The sequence below is a fragment of the Pelophylax lessonae genome, assembly GCF_965119305.1.
Source record: "Pelophylax lessonae genome assembly, chromosome: 1".
NCBI classification, from domain to species: Eukaryota; Metazoa; Chordata; class Amphibia; order Anura; family Ranidae; genus Pelophylax; species Pelophylax lessonae.
Window position 1 is genome coordinate 341,022,415 of NC_138768.1, and position 15,253 is coordinate 341,037,667.

At 39.4% G+C, this 15,253-nt stretch overlaps 1 protein-coding gene across 1 annotated transcript in view; it reads left to right on the plus strand.

Moving 5' to 3' along the window:
• CNTNAP4 (contactin associated protein family member 4) overlaps positions 1 to 15,253 on the plus strand; it is a 557,814-nt gene that overhangs the window by 509,187 nt on the left and 33,374 nt on the right. The window lies entirely within an intron of this gene.

The window sequence follows — 15,253 nt, forward strand, 5'->3', positions numbered from 1 at the left end:
CAACTTGACGACCATGAAAATAGAGACCGCCGCCAGAACATTTGTATAAGAGGTCTGCCCCAGATGACCCGGGCCCTTGATTTGCTTCACACCGTGCAGGGTCTCTTTAGACAGATTTTGGGGGATGTTGCACCAGATACCATTGAGGTGAAAAGAGTTCATTAAGCCCTACTCCCGGGCCCCTAGGACATGGACAGGCCCAGAGATGTTATTTGCAAGTTGCATACATATTTTTTGAAGGAAGCAATCATGAAAGTGACCCGGGACAAACCAAGCATTGAATTTTATGGAGCTCAACTTTCTCTGTTTCCAGATTTGTCATGGCGTACCCTTATGCAGCGCTAAGCTGTCTGCCCTGTCTTGAAGTCCTACGCTCAGTAAATGTCCCTTACAGATGGGGTTTCCCCCTTCTGCCTCACTGCTTCTCGGAATGGAAAGACAGCAGTCCTCCGTACTAAGGACAATCTGCAACACTTTGTGGAAACTCTGGATCCGCCCGCGACTGATTTTCAAGATTGGAGACCGAACAGCTCTATACCCCTTCCTCAATGCCCCAAGCGCTTGTGTCAAGTCCCAGCAAAATCTCACCGCAAGCACCTCCAGGGCAGGCACAACCGAAGTCCAACCTCCTCTTTACCTACCTGAATTCTTCATGGTCCCACATGTAAAGTGAGTTATCTGCACAAACCCAGTCATCCCCCCCCCCCATTAGATGGGTCCCTTATGATGGGACTCTAAATTCTGCCAAGTTGCAGATGGGCGGAGGGCCCCAGACAGGGAAAATTCTCTCCCCTCTGGAACCCTCTCCCCTTTAGCATGTTCATGCAATATTTTGGGATGTTGTGTTATTCCCATTTTTTCCTTTTTTTTAATGTTTGTTGCTTACTTGTTCTTTTCTCCCTACCTTCTAGGTGCATTTGGGGTCTTAATCAAAATCCAACTAAGGGCCTCTTCCTGGGACGGCTTTTGCCTATCCCAGTGGAAGATGCAGATGTGTTTCATATTATTGCTTGTCCTACCTAAATTTATACCATGGTTGACACCTTGAAATTTGTGTTCTACAATGTGAGAGGTCTTTGCTCACCACACAAAAGGGGCCGTCTTTGGCAGGGTTATGCATTACCTGGCTGCAGATAGAAAAAGGCGATTTTGTTTGTTTTATAATTGAATACAACCAATGGGTGCCTTCTTACCAATTAATGATAAAGTATTATAGTATAGACAATATTTGCCAAAGCCTGAACAGGAAGGAGCCAACAGGCCAGGACAAATGGGAAGGGGGAAAAAAACCTGACTGCAGATGTTGTTTTGTTACAGGAGACGCGTTTCAAGGCAGGGTCCACCCCCTTTGCTTGCCTCTCACCTCTTTTGCTCAGTGGTTTCATGCACCATCCCCAATCCCCAAGGCTATTGGGGTAACGATAGCCATTCGAATCATGTCCGTTCTCTCTCGACCCAGAAGGCCATTTTATTTTTGCTAAAGGCACGATACATGGCCATAGATAGACGTTTGCCACTATTTATGCCCCTAACACGCGTACAGTTGACTTCCTCTCTTGCACCCTGCGAATACTGGAGGGCTTTAGGGAAGGCTTTTTGATTCTGGGTAAGGATTTAAATCTTACACTGAACCCCTGCCTGGACATCTCATCAGGTAAAACTCCCCTGTCCTTTAGAGCCCTCAAACATGTTAAACATCTTTTACACTGTGAGAGATAAAGATTATAGCTATTATTCTAAAACATATTACACATACTCCTGCCTTGATTTATTATTAGTGGATCAATGTTATCTGAGTTGCATCCTCTCCTCCACAATTGAATCTATCACTCTTCAGATCATTCTCCCATAACTCTGACTCTTCGTCCAGTTTCCGCATATCATACAGAAGAACCAGGAGACTGAATGAGTCCCTTTTAGATGATAAATGTATCTCAGAGGCCCTTTCCCGCACATTGACATCGTATATTAAAACCAATCCCTCTGGGGAGGTGTCATGTCAAGCGGTCTGGGAGGCTCACAAGGTAGTAATCAAAGGGAAATTTATTGCTTATAGCTCCTGTGTCAAAAGGGAAAGGCAACGGGAACTGGCTGATCTCTTAGACAGAATACACGCTTTTGAAACCAAGCATAAGGCGAGCTTTGACCTCGCTGATACCCAACAACTGGAGAAGCTGTGACTCAGTCTATCCAATTGTTTTGCTCACAGGGCCAAAGATAAGCACATTTACTTCGCCCACCATTTCTGTGAGAAGGGTAAAAAATGCGGCCGGATTCTAGCTAGACAATTAAATAAGCAGCAGGATTCCTGTCATGTCCACTCACTGACTACCCACAACAAACAGATAGTGGACACTCAGTCCATAGCTGCAGAGTTCCACCATTTTTATGAGTCCTTGTATAATATCTCCCATCCTCTCCAATCGGTCAGAGTGGGCACCAGGTAAATAAGATTCGGGCTTACCTGGAGGAGTCTGCCTTACCTGCCTTGACTCCTTCTGTCATTGCTTAATTAGAACGCCCGTTTACTACTGAGGAATTGAGTTCAGCAGTAGCTGCCCTGCCTCCAGGCAAAAGCCCAGGGCCAGACGGTCTCATAAAGGCTTATTACAAAAAGTTATTTTCCACCTTAGCGTCACTCCTCTATAGTTATTTTAACTCCATCACTGTGTCGAATCCCCTCCCCCTAAAAGCTCTGTTAGCCCATGTAATGGTTCTAACGAAACCTGGGAAGGATCCCCAATTTTGTGCAAACTTTAGGCCCATTTCCCTTCTAAACTCTGAAACTAAACTCCTAGCTAAAAATGCTGGCCCTTAGACTGTAAGACCATTTGGTGACCTAAATCCACCCTGACCAGACCGGATTCATGGTTGGTCGCAAAGCCAGAGATAATACTATCAGAGCCCTTTACATCCTTCATTGGGCAGAAAATGGACCTGATCATATTCCACAGGTGATCCTGTCAATAGATGCTGAAAAGGCATTCAAATGTGTGAAATGGACTTTTATGACTGAGGTACTATGAAAACCAGTCCTGGGAGACTGTATGATGGGCTTGATTTCAACACTGTATACAAACCCCAGGGCCAGAGTTAAGGTTAATGGCACACTTTCAGATTATTTTAACATACGCAAAGGGATCATGCAGGATTGCCCCTTTTTTCCATTGTTGTTTGCACTGGTATTGGAGCCCTTTCTTCAAACAATCAGGAGAAATACGTATATCTCAGAAGTATATATAGATTCCACAGAACATAAGCTCTCTGCCTATGTGGACAATTTATTATTTTATCTTTCCACTCCCCAAATATCCTTTATATTCATATTACTCCAGATGTGAAGCTCCTTTATGACCTCAATTATGGGTCTCAACTAACCGGTACTGTGAGGGATTTGCAGAACTGGAAGGGTTGCCCCTTGTCATGGTTTGGGAGAGTGAATGTTTTTAAAATTACCATATTGCCCAGAATAATTTATGCATTATATACCGTGCCAATCGCCCTCCCACAGACTTTTTTTAAACGTATACGTAGGGTGTTCATAAACTTTGTATGGAAGGACAAACGTCCTAGATTGGCTTATGACTTCCTTCATAGGCATAAACTATTTGATGGAGTTGGGCTTCCCGACATGGCTCTATACTATAAAGCTATGTCCCTAGTGCGCATTTTAAATTGGTGTCATGAGTCTTCCACTAAACTGTGGGTTCCCTTGGAGAAAAATGTGGCTGGTAGGAACCCGGGTTGGTGCTCCTTGGATTCCAACTGCCCTTAGGGGTCTTTCGGATTGGATGTCTCTATTAACTCGGGCCTCTCTCACTGTGTGGGACAGGTTGAATATATCAGGTCACTATGTTCCCCAAACATCCCCTCTAGCACTTCTGAGAGGTTACCCATGGGTCCTACAGAATAACCCAGATACTTTAGCTCTTGGGGTTCTGATGGAAACATGGCTTGCACCAGGTTTGTCCCACAAGGCATCCTAACCCCCCTCTCGGAATTTATGAAGTCCTTTGGGAGCATACCTTTAGTGTCCTGGAGATATCGCCAACTGATAGATTTCTTTAATATATTATGACCCTGAGTGTGGTCCCTCAATTCACTGACCACCTTTGAATCCCTATGTGTGGATCTGCCAGAGTCTAGGCATCTGCTATCTTAGATGTATAGGCTTTTCCTCAGTGCCCAGTCCCCCTCAGTCCCATACTACATTTGTGCTCATAAGTTTACATACCCTGGCAGAATTTATGATTTCTTGGCCATTTTTCAGAGAATATGAATGATAACACAAAAACTTTTCTTTCACTCATGGGTAGTGTTTGGCTGAAGCCATTAATTATCAATCAACTGTGTTTTCTCTTTTTAAATCATAATGACAACAGTAACTACCCAAATTACACTGATCAAAAGTTTACATACCCTGATGATTTTGGCCTGATAACATGCACACAAGTTAACCGAAAGGGGTTTGAATATCTATTAAAGGTAACTATCCTCACCTGTGATCTGTTTGCTTGTAAATAGTGTATGAATAAAAAGTCAATGAGTTTCTGGACTCCTGACATACCCTTGCATCTTTAATTAAGTGCTGCACTGATGTTTCTGGATTCAGAGTCATGGGGAAAGCAAAAGAATTGTCAAAGGATCTGCGAGAAAAGGTATTTGAACTGTATAAAACAGGAAAGGGATATAAAAAGATATCCAAAGAACTTGAAGAAAGATGGGTTGCATGATCGAGTCGCCAGAAGAAAGCCATTACTACGCAAATGCCACAAAGTATCCGGCTTACAATACCCCAAACAGCACAAAGACAAGCCTCAAACCTTCTGGCACAAAGTCATTTGAAGTCCTGAGACCAAAATTGAGCTTTTTGGCCACAACCTTAAACACTACATTTGGAGAGGCATCAGTAAAACGGGAGGTTGAAATGAATATGTTGGCTGAACGATGGGTTCCCATGGTCAAAGACCAACAAGACAAGTTATAGGACATATGGTCAGGTTGGATGTATTATTCACCATAAATCTCTACAGATTAAATACCTTCACCGTACATTGCCCAAGTATTGTTAGAATAATTGTACTTCCCCCCCCCCCCATAGGTGCTCCTATAAATTTTCTTTTCTTTTTTTTTTTTTTCCTAACCCTAAAGTTCCTTTCTATTACTTCCCAAGATATATAACTACATTTGGGATAATGTTTAGATAATGTCCATTTTGATGTGTAACAGGTTGGTGCTGGGAAATTTGAAGGTTCATCATTGCGAGTTACCTTGATTGGTCCCTGACTGCCCTGTCGTGCCCATGTTTACAATGGTGCGGGGTCAGATGGGACATCTAAATGACCCTTTGTTCTCTGTGCCTTCTACCACCTACCAGGGCATATTATATTGCATTTACTGCATTTGTTCCCAATATACGTTCTTATGTGCAATGTATTTGTGGACTGGTTTTAATCTGTTCACCATTCTCAACCTTGCTCCTTTTTGCACTGGTATACATATTATAAATCTCAATAAACATCCTTTTATAAAAAAAAAAAAAGGTAACTGGATAAACTTTAAAATTTAGAGCATTGCCATATCTCTTTTCCAGGAATATATATATCCATTTACATTTAACTGACTATACTTTTCAGATTATGCTGTTTGCGAAGATTAGAAAAGAAGTAACCACATATGCAATTTTTTAAATTTAGATTAACTATGGAAAACGTTTGTCAGGTATAAATTCCTTGTTTAGCACTACCTTCCTGAGGGTGCTATCAAATGGACAAGCAATTCACAAGGTATTAACTTTAATGGGCTGTCATTACTACACTGTGAACGGAATACATTCACCTGGTGCTCAATACATCTTTTGGTTCAGCTGCTGTGTTTAATGAAAGTTATAAACCCTGTCAAACTGATTGCACAAGAACAGAGAAAAAAAACGTCTCCATGAACTAATGAGATTAAAGAAGAACATATGGACAGAAATGGGAAAGATGTGATGCAGCACAATTTGAGCTTGTAAAGAACTTTCTTTTAATTTCAGCCACTGGTTCTTGTGTTTGTGACAATTTTCAAAGGCTGGGATCTAGAACTAAAACATGTGCACTGTAATCTGTGCCATTTATTTTAGAAAATAAAAGGTGGGAGAGGATGTAGCAGCCAAAAGATAATGGTTCTAAAATACTATGTTAAAAATGATAAAAATAGCAATTCAGTAAATTATACCAGAACACTGTTGAAAATGATATAATAATAATTTCCTTCCAGCCTATGCAGGCTTAGTAATGACATGTTGAAAATACTTAATTTCCTTTTTTATTTCTTGAAGGGTTATAATGTAACTTTAAGATGTCACAAAATAGACTATGGGCTATTAAAAACATTGAAATGATGTTCCTAGAATGAATCCCAAACAATAGGATGACTCATGCCTTGTAAAAGAATAAGAGCATCAGATTTCATAAAATGTTGCTTGTATGTGGCATACATTTCGGTTATGCATTGCTCAAGGAAAATATCAAAAGATGTTCATTGCCTCCATCTGTCACTGAGTTTTAGAATAAGTTGTCAGAGCAAATTCAGATATATTAAATCAGTTTGGAGGAGTTGGACCAAACATGCCTGAAATTTAGCAGAATGAAATTAAACTGCAGTGTAAACAATTCAAAATAGACAGAGTTGATTTCTGTGTTACATGACATTACATTAAAGATCTATTAAAACAGTAACTTTGACTAAAGCATATGCAAAAGTTTTAAGCTCTCAAAAGTAACATAATTTTAATTAATGTTGAAATAAGTTAGGTTGTCAAGAATAAAGACTCAGAAATAGTACAAGTATTAATAAATACTTGATGAATTGATCTTGTTTTACACTAAGGCAGAATAATAACATGTATCAGGCAATCTATATACTGTATATATAAAAATATGACACATTGGGTTTGATTTACTAAAACTGGAGAGTGAAAAAAATGGTGCAGCTGTGCATTTTAGCCAATCAGCATCTAACTTGAGCTTGCTCAATTAGGCCCCTTTCACACTGTCCGTCCGTCGGACGGACTCCATTTATCTCAGCGGGGGACCGATCCCGCTGAGCAGGAGGATGACAGCTGTGTCTCCGCGCTGTGTGCATAGACACAGCTGTCAGTTCCCCATGCATCTCTATGGGGGAATCGGATGGGAATTGGATAGGGTTTCCATCCGTCCAGATTTGACGGATTGGATCGGAAGTCAGCGGACATGTCTCGCTGACATCCGATGCCCCATAGGGATGCATTGGGGGGCTGTTCAGATCCGCCAAAAAAACGGACAGGCTGATCTGAATGGTCCGCCTGTGTGAAAGAGCCCTTAGGCTTTACACCAGATTTTGCACTCTCTAGTTTTTAAAATCAACCCCAGTTTGTTAGGTACAGGTGCATCTCATAAAATTAGAATGTCATCAAAAAGGTAATTTATTTCAGTAATTCAATTCAAAAAGTGAAACTCATATGTTTTATATAGATTTTTTACACACAGAGTGATATATTTAAAGCATTTCTTTCTTTTAATTTTGAGGAACGTGGCTTACAGCTAGTGAGGATCCAAAATTCAATATTTCATAAAATCAGAATATTACATAAGACTAATAAAAAAAAGGATTTTTAATATATAAATGTTGACTTACTGAAAAGTAAGTCTATGTACGGTATAGTATGCACTATCCCAATACTTGGTTGGGGCATGTTTTTATTAAATTACTGCATCAATGAGGCGTGCCATTTAGTCGATCAGCCTGTGGCACTGCTGAGGTATTATGGAATCCCAGGTTGCTTTGATAGCAGACTTCATCTCTTCTGCATTGTTGAATCTGGTGTCTCTCATCTTCCTTTTGACAGTACCCCACAGATTATCTATGGGGTTTAGGTCATGTCTCTCATCTTCCTTTTGACAGTACCCCACAGATTATCTATGGGGTTTAGGTCAGGTGAGTTTGCTGACCAAACAAGCACAAGGATACCATTATCATTAAACTAGGTATTGGTACTTTTGGCAGTATTGGGGAGGGGTCAAGGTTCTTCTGGGAAATTAAATCATCTCCATAAAGCTGATCAGCAGAGGGAAGCATGAAGTGCTGTAGAATTTCTTGGTAGAGGGCTGCGCTGATTTTGGACTTGATAAAACACAGTGGACTAACACCAGTAGATGACATGACTCCCTAAGCATTTTTCAGTGCTGTGATAGTCTGACTGACAGTTACTGGCACATGCAACACAGTATCCAAATTATTTTTATCACATTTTTGAGACAGATAAAAATGTATTTTGGAGGTATTGAATTAATACTTTTTTTTTTAATGTGGGTTAAAATTGCCCGGTATTGAAGTGGTTAAATCATCATTAGTCATCATTTACAGTGAGGGAAAAATTATTTGATCCCCTGCTGATTTTGTGTTTGCCCACTGACAAAGAAATGATCAGTTAATAATTTTAATGGTACGTTTATTTTAACAATGAGAGACAGAATAACAACAAAAATATCCAGAAAAATGCATTTCAAAAAATATATAAATAGCATTGCATTTTAATGAGTGAAATAAGTATTTGACCCCTTCGCAAAACATGACTTAGTACTGAGGATGCCAAGGATGCCAAGCCCACAGGATACTTAGGGATAGATATACATACCATTTGATCTCGTCCACACAAGACTACTACTCTTTGTACTGTACATGACCCTCTGCGGTCTTACTCCTCCTATATATTACAGGTTGCTATATGAATATACTTCCCCCACCCTTTTTTTGGGAGTAGTCCATATTGAGCCACTTTTCTTACCGGTCATCGTGGTGCCCTGCTGGTCCCTCTGGGCAGATGCTACAACTTCTTTCTACGCTCTTACGGACTTCGTAGCCCTTGAACGGGCTTGTGGGAATTTGGGCATTCCTCCTGATGGTAGCAATACCATTTTTTAGTCGACAGACCAATCCAACCCATAGGATTATATGCTAAGGATATACTAGGTATTGTATCTGGAGCTTTGGGTGACCCCTGAGGAAGGGCTCTTAAGCCCGAAATGCGTAGGGTCGTTTCCGGTTCCATGATCGCCTTGTACACCTGAGCACCCCTATTTGGTTCGATAATTGGTCTGTCAAATGCATGCATATTTTAATGCCCTGTCAATGTTATTCATCATGTTTTCGTTTTTTTGTCTGTTTATAAATTTTGAACTCGAATAAAGATATTTTTATACAAAATACAGTGGTCAGTGGCATTTACAGTCCCATATCCAGGGGAACCTTTCTTGTATATACTTAATAGGGATGATGGCCACTGACACTGGGCACTGAGTGAGTTTATACCGTCTGTCTCTCCAAGTCATTAGGTTTTTGAGGCTGAAGCTTGGTAACTCGAACCTTTAGCTCCCTCCACATATTTTCTATAGGATTAAGGCCTGGAGACCTTAATTTGCTTCTTTTTGAGCCACTACTTTGTGGCCTTGGTTGTGTGTTTTGGGTCATTATCATGCTGGATAAGTATTTGACCCCTTCGCAAAACATGACTTAGTACTTGGTGGCAAAACCCCTGTTGGCAATCACAGAGTTAAGACATTTCTTGTAGTTGGCCACCAGATTTTCACACATTTTAGGAGGGATTTTGTCCCGTTCCACTTTGCAGATCCTCTCCAAGTCATTAGGTTTTTGAGGCTGAAGCTTGGTAACTCGAACCTTCAGCTCCCTCCACATATTTTCTATAGGATTAAGGCCTGGAGACCTTAATTTTCTTCTTTTTGAGCCACTACTTTGTGGCCTTGGTTGTGTGTTTTGGGTCATTATCATGCTGGAATACCCATTCATGACCCATTTTCAATGCCCTGGCTGAGGGAAGGATGTTTTCACCCAAGATTTAATGGTACATGGCCTCGTCCATTGTCCCTTTGATGCGGTGAAGTTGTCCTGTCCCCTTAGCAGAAAAACACCCCCAAAGAATAATGTTTCCACCTCCATGTTTGACGGGGGGATGGTGTTCTTTGGGTCACAGGCAGCATTTCTCCTCCTCCAAACAACAGCAAGTTGAGTTGATGCCAAAGAGCTTGATTTTGGTCTCATCTGCCCACACCACTTTTACCCTCTTCTCCTCTGAATCATTTAGAAGTTCATTAGAAAACTTCAGATGGGCACGTACATGTGCTTTCTTGAGCAGGGGCACTGCAGGATTTCAGTCCTTCATGGCGTAGTGTGTTACCAATTGTTTTCTTGGTGACTATGGTTCGAGCAGCCTTGAGATCACTGAAAATATTCTCCTGTGTAGGTCTGGGCTGATTCCCCACTGTTCTCATGATCATTGAAACTCCATGGTAAGATCTTGCATGGAGCCCATACCGAGGGAGATTGACAGTTATTTTGTGTTTCTTCTATTTGCAAATAATCCACCAACCGTTGCTCCCACCATGCTGCTTGGCGATGGTCTTGTAGTCCATTCTGGACTTGTGAAGGTCTACAGTCTTATTCCTGACATCCTTGGACAGCTCTTTAGTCTTGGCAATGGTGGAGAGATTGGAATCTGATTGATTGATTGCTTCTGTGGACAGGTGTCTTTTATACAGGTAACAAGCTGAGATTAAGAGCGCTCCCTTTAAGAGAGGAAGCCAGAAATCTTGCTGAGTGATAGGGGATCAAATACTTATTTTATTTATTAAAATGCAAATCAATTTATAACTTTTTTGAAATGCGTTTTCTGGATATTTTTGTTGTTGTTCTGTCTCTCACTGTTAAAATAAACCTTCCATTATAATTATAGACCGAACGTTTTTTGTTAGTGGGCAAACATACAAAATCAGCAGGGGATCAAATATTTTTTTCCCTCCCTGTATGTAATACAATTTTCCAGATATATTAATTGAATATACCATTACTTGACATGAAATATATATATATATATATATATATATATATATATATATATATATATATATATATATATATATATATAAGTATGCAGTTAAGTAGAGGAAAATAAAATTAATTGTCTCTCTTTCAAATTAATTCAGTTTGTTAGAAGCTGAGTGCTAGGCTTAAACTGGAAACCCTCAAGAAATCAGATCAAATAATTTGCCTTTTATGACTATCAAATCTGTGACATTTAATTAACTGACTGATAAAGAATGATACACAATTGGAATGCTATTTTCAACAGCCACTTCTAGTTGTACTTATATTAAAGCAGGACTTTACCCATAACAATTTGATAAAAAATAATGTTCTTTACCAAGGTTCATATAAAAGAACATCTGGGTAGCAGTGTTTGCTGTAAGCAATAAGCTCATATTGGAATATAAAAACTTTCAACTTTAAAGGAGCAAATTTTCCAAGGATGAGTGCTGCTCTCAAAGGGAATATTAGCATCGATGAACACAGAAAAGAAATGGGAGTTCTTCAAAAATACTATATGCGAACTCACTGCAACATACAGTATATTCCCATGGGCAATAAATTTAAAGGCTAAAACTAAAACCTATTTGGCTCATGGCCAAAATGTAAAAAAGAAAACTATAAATAATAAGAAAGAGCTTTTAAAAAATATAGAAATTAAGGAACACTTTCATCATTTAAATGTTACAAAGAATATAAAACAATAAGTAAAAAGGAAATTAAGGACACAAAAATTAAAAAATAAGACAGACTGCAAAAGATAACAGGACGAACCCCAAAAAAGTCTTCAAATATATTAATAGTCACAAGGTCAGGTCTGAGCATGTAGGCCCTTTACAAAAAAATCTAGAGTGGGTGACTGGGGACAAAGAGAAGGCAAATTTATTAAATATCTCCTTTAGCTTTGTGTATACAAAGGAGCATGGGGGATGATATTGGCACAGCCTCAAATGATCCACAATGGCTCAAAAGTGATATGGTCCAGAAATATTTAGACAGAATAAAGGTAGACCAGATGACATACGTCCACAGATCCTAAAATAATTGAGCTCTGTCATTTTAAAGCCATTGTTTCTAACTCATAGGGACTCTGGAATAGTACCACTAGATTGGCATAAGGCCAACATGGTGCCTATATTTAAAAAGGGATCAAAGCCTTTACCAAGTAACTATAGACCTGTTAGTTTAACTTCTATAGTTGGGAAGATACTGGAGAGTTTAAAAATAGACCACATAGATGAGTTCTTGCTGGAAAAAAAGTATTTTAAGCAACAGACAGTATAGATTCACGGAAGACAGAAGTTGCCAGACAAATCTGATATATTTTATGAGTTAATTAAAACCTTGGACAGAGGGGTGGCTGTGGATGGTGGCTTGGATTTTGAAAAAACGTTTTACACAGTTCCCCACATTTGGCTAATGTGTAAGGTTAGGTCTACAGGTCTGGAAAAAACAGTTTGTAAATAAATAGAAAACTGGCTAAAAGACTGAATTCAGAGAGTAGTGGTTAATGATTCATACTCTGAATGGTCCAAGGTCAGCAGAGGTGTACCCCAAGGTTCAGTGTTGGGACCATTACTTTTAATATCTTTATAAATTATATAGGGTCTGGGATTAAAAGTACCATTTCGGTCTTTGCAGATGACACCAAACTATGCAGTGGAATAACGTCCTTACAGGATATCTCCAACTTACAAGCTGACCTCAATGCACTGTTTATTGGGAAACTTTGTGACAAATATCATTTAATGTTGATAAATGTAAAGTTATGCACTTGGGGGCTAAGAATATGCATGCATCATACATACTAGGGGGAGTACAACTGGGGGAATCAATGGTGGAGAAGGATCTGGGTGTTTTGGTAGATCATAAGTTTAATATTAGTATTCAGTGCCAAGCTGTGGTTTCCAAAGCAAGCAAAGTTTTTCTTGTATTAAGAGAATTATAGACTCTGTAGAGCAAAATATCATTGTACCCCTGTACACATCATTAGTAAGACCTCATCTGGAATATGCCCGTTCAGTTTTGGGCACCAATTCACAAAAAGGATATCAGGGAACTGCAGAAAGTGCAGAGAAGGGCAACCAAACTAATAAGAGGCATGGAGGAGCTCAGCTATGCGGAAGGATTAGAGTAACTGAATTTGTTCTCTCTTGGAGGTTAAGGGGGATATGATCAACATGTGTAAATACATAAGTGGTCCATATAGTGAACTTAGTTTTGAGTTATTCTATTTAAGGTCATCACAGAGGACAAGGGGGCGCTCTTTGAATCTGGAGGAAAAGAGATTTAATCCCCAAATACAGAAAGGTTTCTTCACAGTAAGAGCTGTGAAAATGTGGAATAGATTCTCTCAAGAGCTGATAATGGCCAGCTCAGTAGCTTGCTTTAAAAAAGCCCTGGATTATTTTCTAAATGTACATAATATAACTGGATACTAACATTTATAGATAAAGTTCATACAGGGAATATCTGATTGCCTTTCAGGGGTTCAGGAAGGGCATTTTCCCCCTGCTGGAGCAAATTGGATCATGCTTTGCTGGGGAATTTTGCCTTCTTCTGGATAAGCTGTGGGTGTAGGGTTGCGTATATGGGAACGTATGATTTTTTTTTTGTTCCTTTTTATTTGTTAAACTAGATGGACTTGTGTGTTTTTTTCAACCTGATTAACTATGTAACTATATAAGAACCATACATTCCACATTGATAAATATGCTACTAAAATGAGTGTGTGCTGTAAAGTGCCCTATTTCTTCTTGCTGGAGGCTGCCATTTCACCAAAGTCTAGAGCCCGTGAGCAGCAGTAAATCTTCAGACTGTCAGCAGATTCAGTAGAGCCTCTACTGGCTCTGATTTTCAGCACCATGCCAAAAATAGAGATCGACTGAGTATGTCCAGAGCAGGGTTAGACATTGTATTACTGGATTTTACTCAGTATAGGCATTTTTTTAAATGTATTACATAGCTATACATGGGAAAAGGGGCCAGCCTGAAGTGATCTAGCAGGACTTAATTTTCAGAAAAAATTTCCACTTTAAGTATCTAGCTATAGAGAACTTTGCACATGCATAATCTAAACATTTTACAATGTATTTTTGTCCAGTTTTTTTAGGAACACTCTGGTTACAAGGTTTATGGTCTAGGGCCAGTCTATGTGGGAAAAAAAACAATAGCAATCAGGAAAGGCTTTCTAACTTGTTGAAAGACCCTATTACTTAGGAACAAGGGACCAAGGGACCAACATATGCAAGCACATAGATTGATTGCACTTTACCTGGATTTTACCACCCTGAGGTTTCCTTGAATTGTTCGCTTTAAAGAAATTCTGCCAACATCCCATGCACAGCCATTTAGATAGAGTAGGTAAATGGGTATGCCTTGTCTGATCACCACTGACAATTCTTACAGATCACACAAGGCTTCAGAAACAAAGAAAATGTGCTTTTTTCAGAATGTTTGGTATTTTTTTATTATATTGCAAAAAAAAAAAAAGAAAACAGTAATAATTAAATACTACCAAAAATAAATCTCTACTTGTCTCAAAAAATTATACAAATTTAATTTGGGTACAGTGTTGCATGATTGGGTTTTTGACATTTAACCACGTGCCTACTGGGCACTTAAACCCCCCTCCTGCCCAGGCCAATTTTCAGCTTTCAGTACTGTCGAATTTTAAATGACAATTGCACGGTCATGCAACACTGTACCAAAATGAAGCTTTTATCATTTTTTCAAACAAATAGAGTTTTCTTTTGGTGTTATTTAATTACTACTGGGATTTTTATTTTTTGCTAAACAAACAGAAAAAGACCAAAAATTTTGAAAAACACAAAAAACTGTTTTTATAGTTTGCTATAAAATTTTGCAAACATGTAATTTTTCTCCTTCATTGATGTGCGCTGATGAGGCGGCACTAATGGGCCCTGATAGGCACTGGTAGGCTGCACTGATGGGCATTGATAGACTGCACTGTTGGGCACTGATAGGCTGTACTGATGGGCACTGATAGGCTGCACTGATGGGCACTGATAGGCGACACTGATTGGCACTGATGAGGTGGCACTGATGGGCACTGATAATGTGGCACTGATAAGGTGGCACTGATGGGTGGCACTGATGGATGGCACTGATGGGCATTGATGGGCAGCACTGAAGAGCACTGGTAGGTGCACTGATGGGCAATTATAGGCACTGGTAGGGGACACTTATGATATAAATATTAAATGTCAATATTTAAATTTTTTATTGTAAAAAATGTAGAAGGAATGTATTTATATTTTCAGCAACAATAAACATAGTCTCCATATATAACATGCTATATATCCACAGCTCTGAGTGCATGGGTACTTTTCAC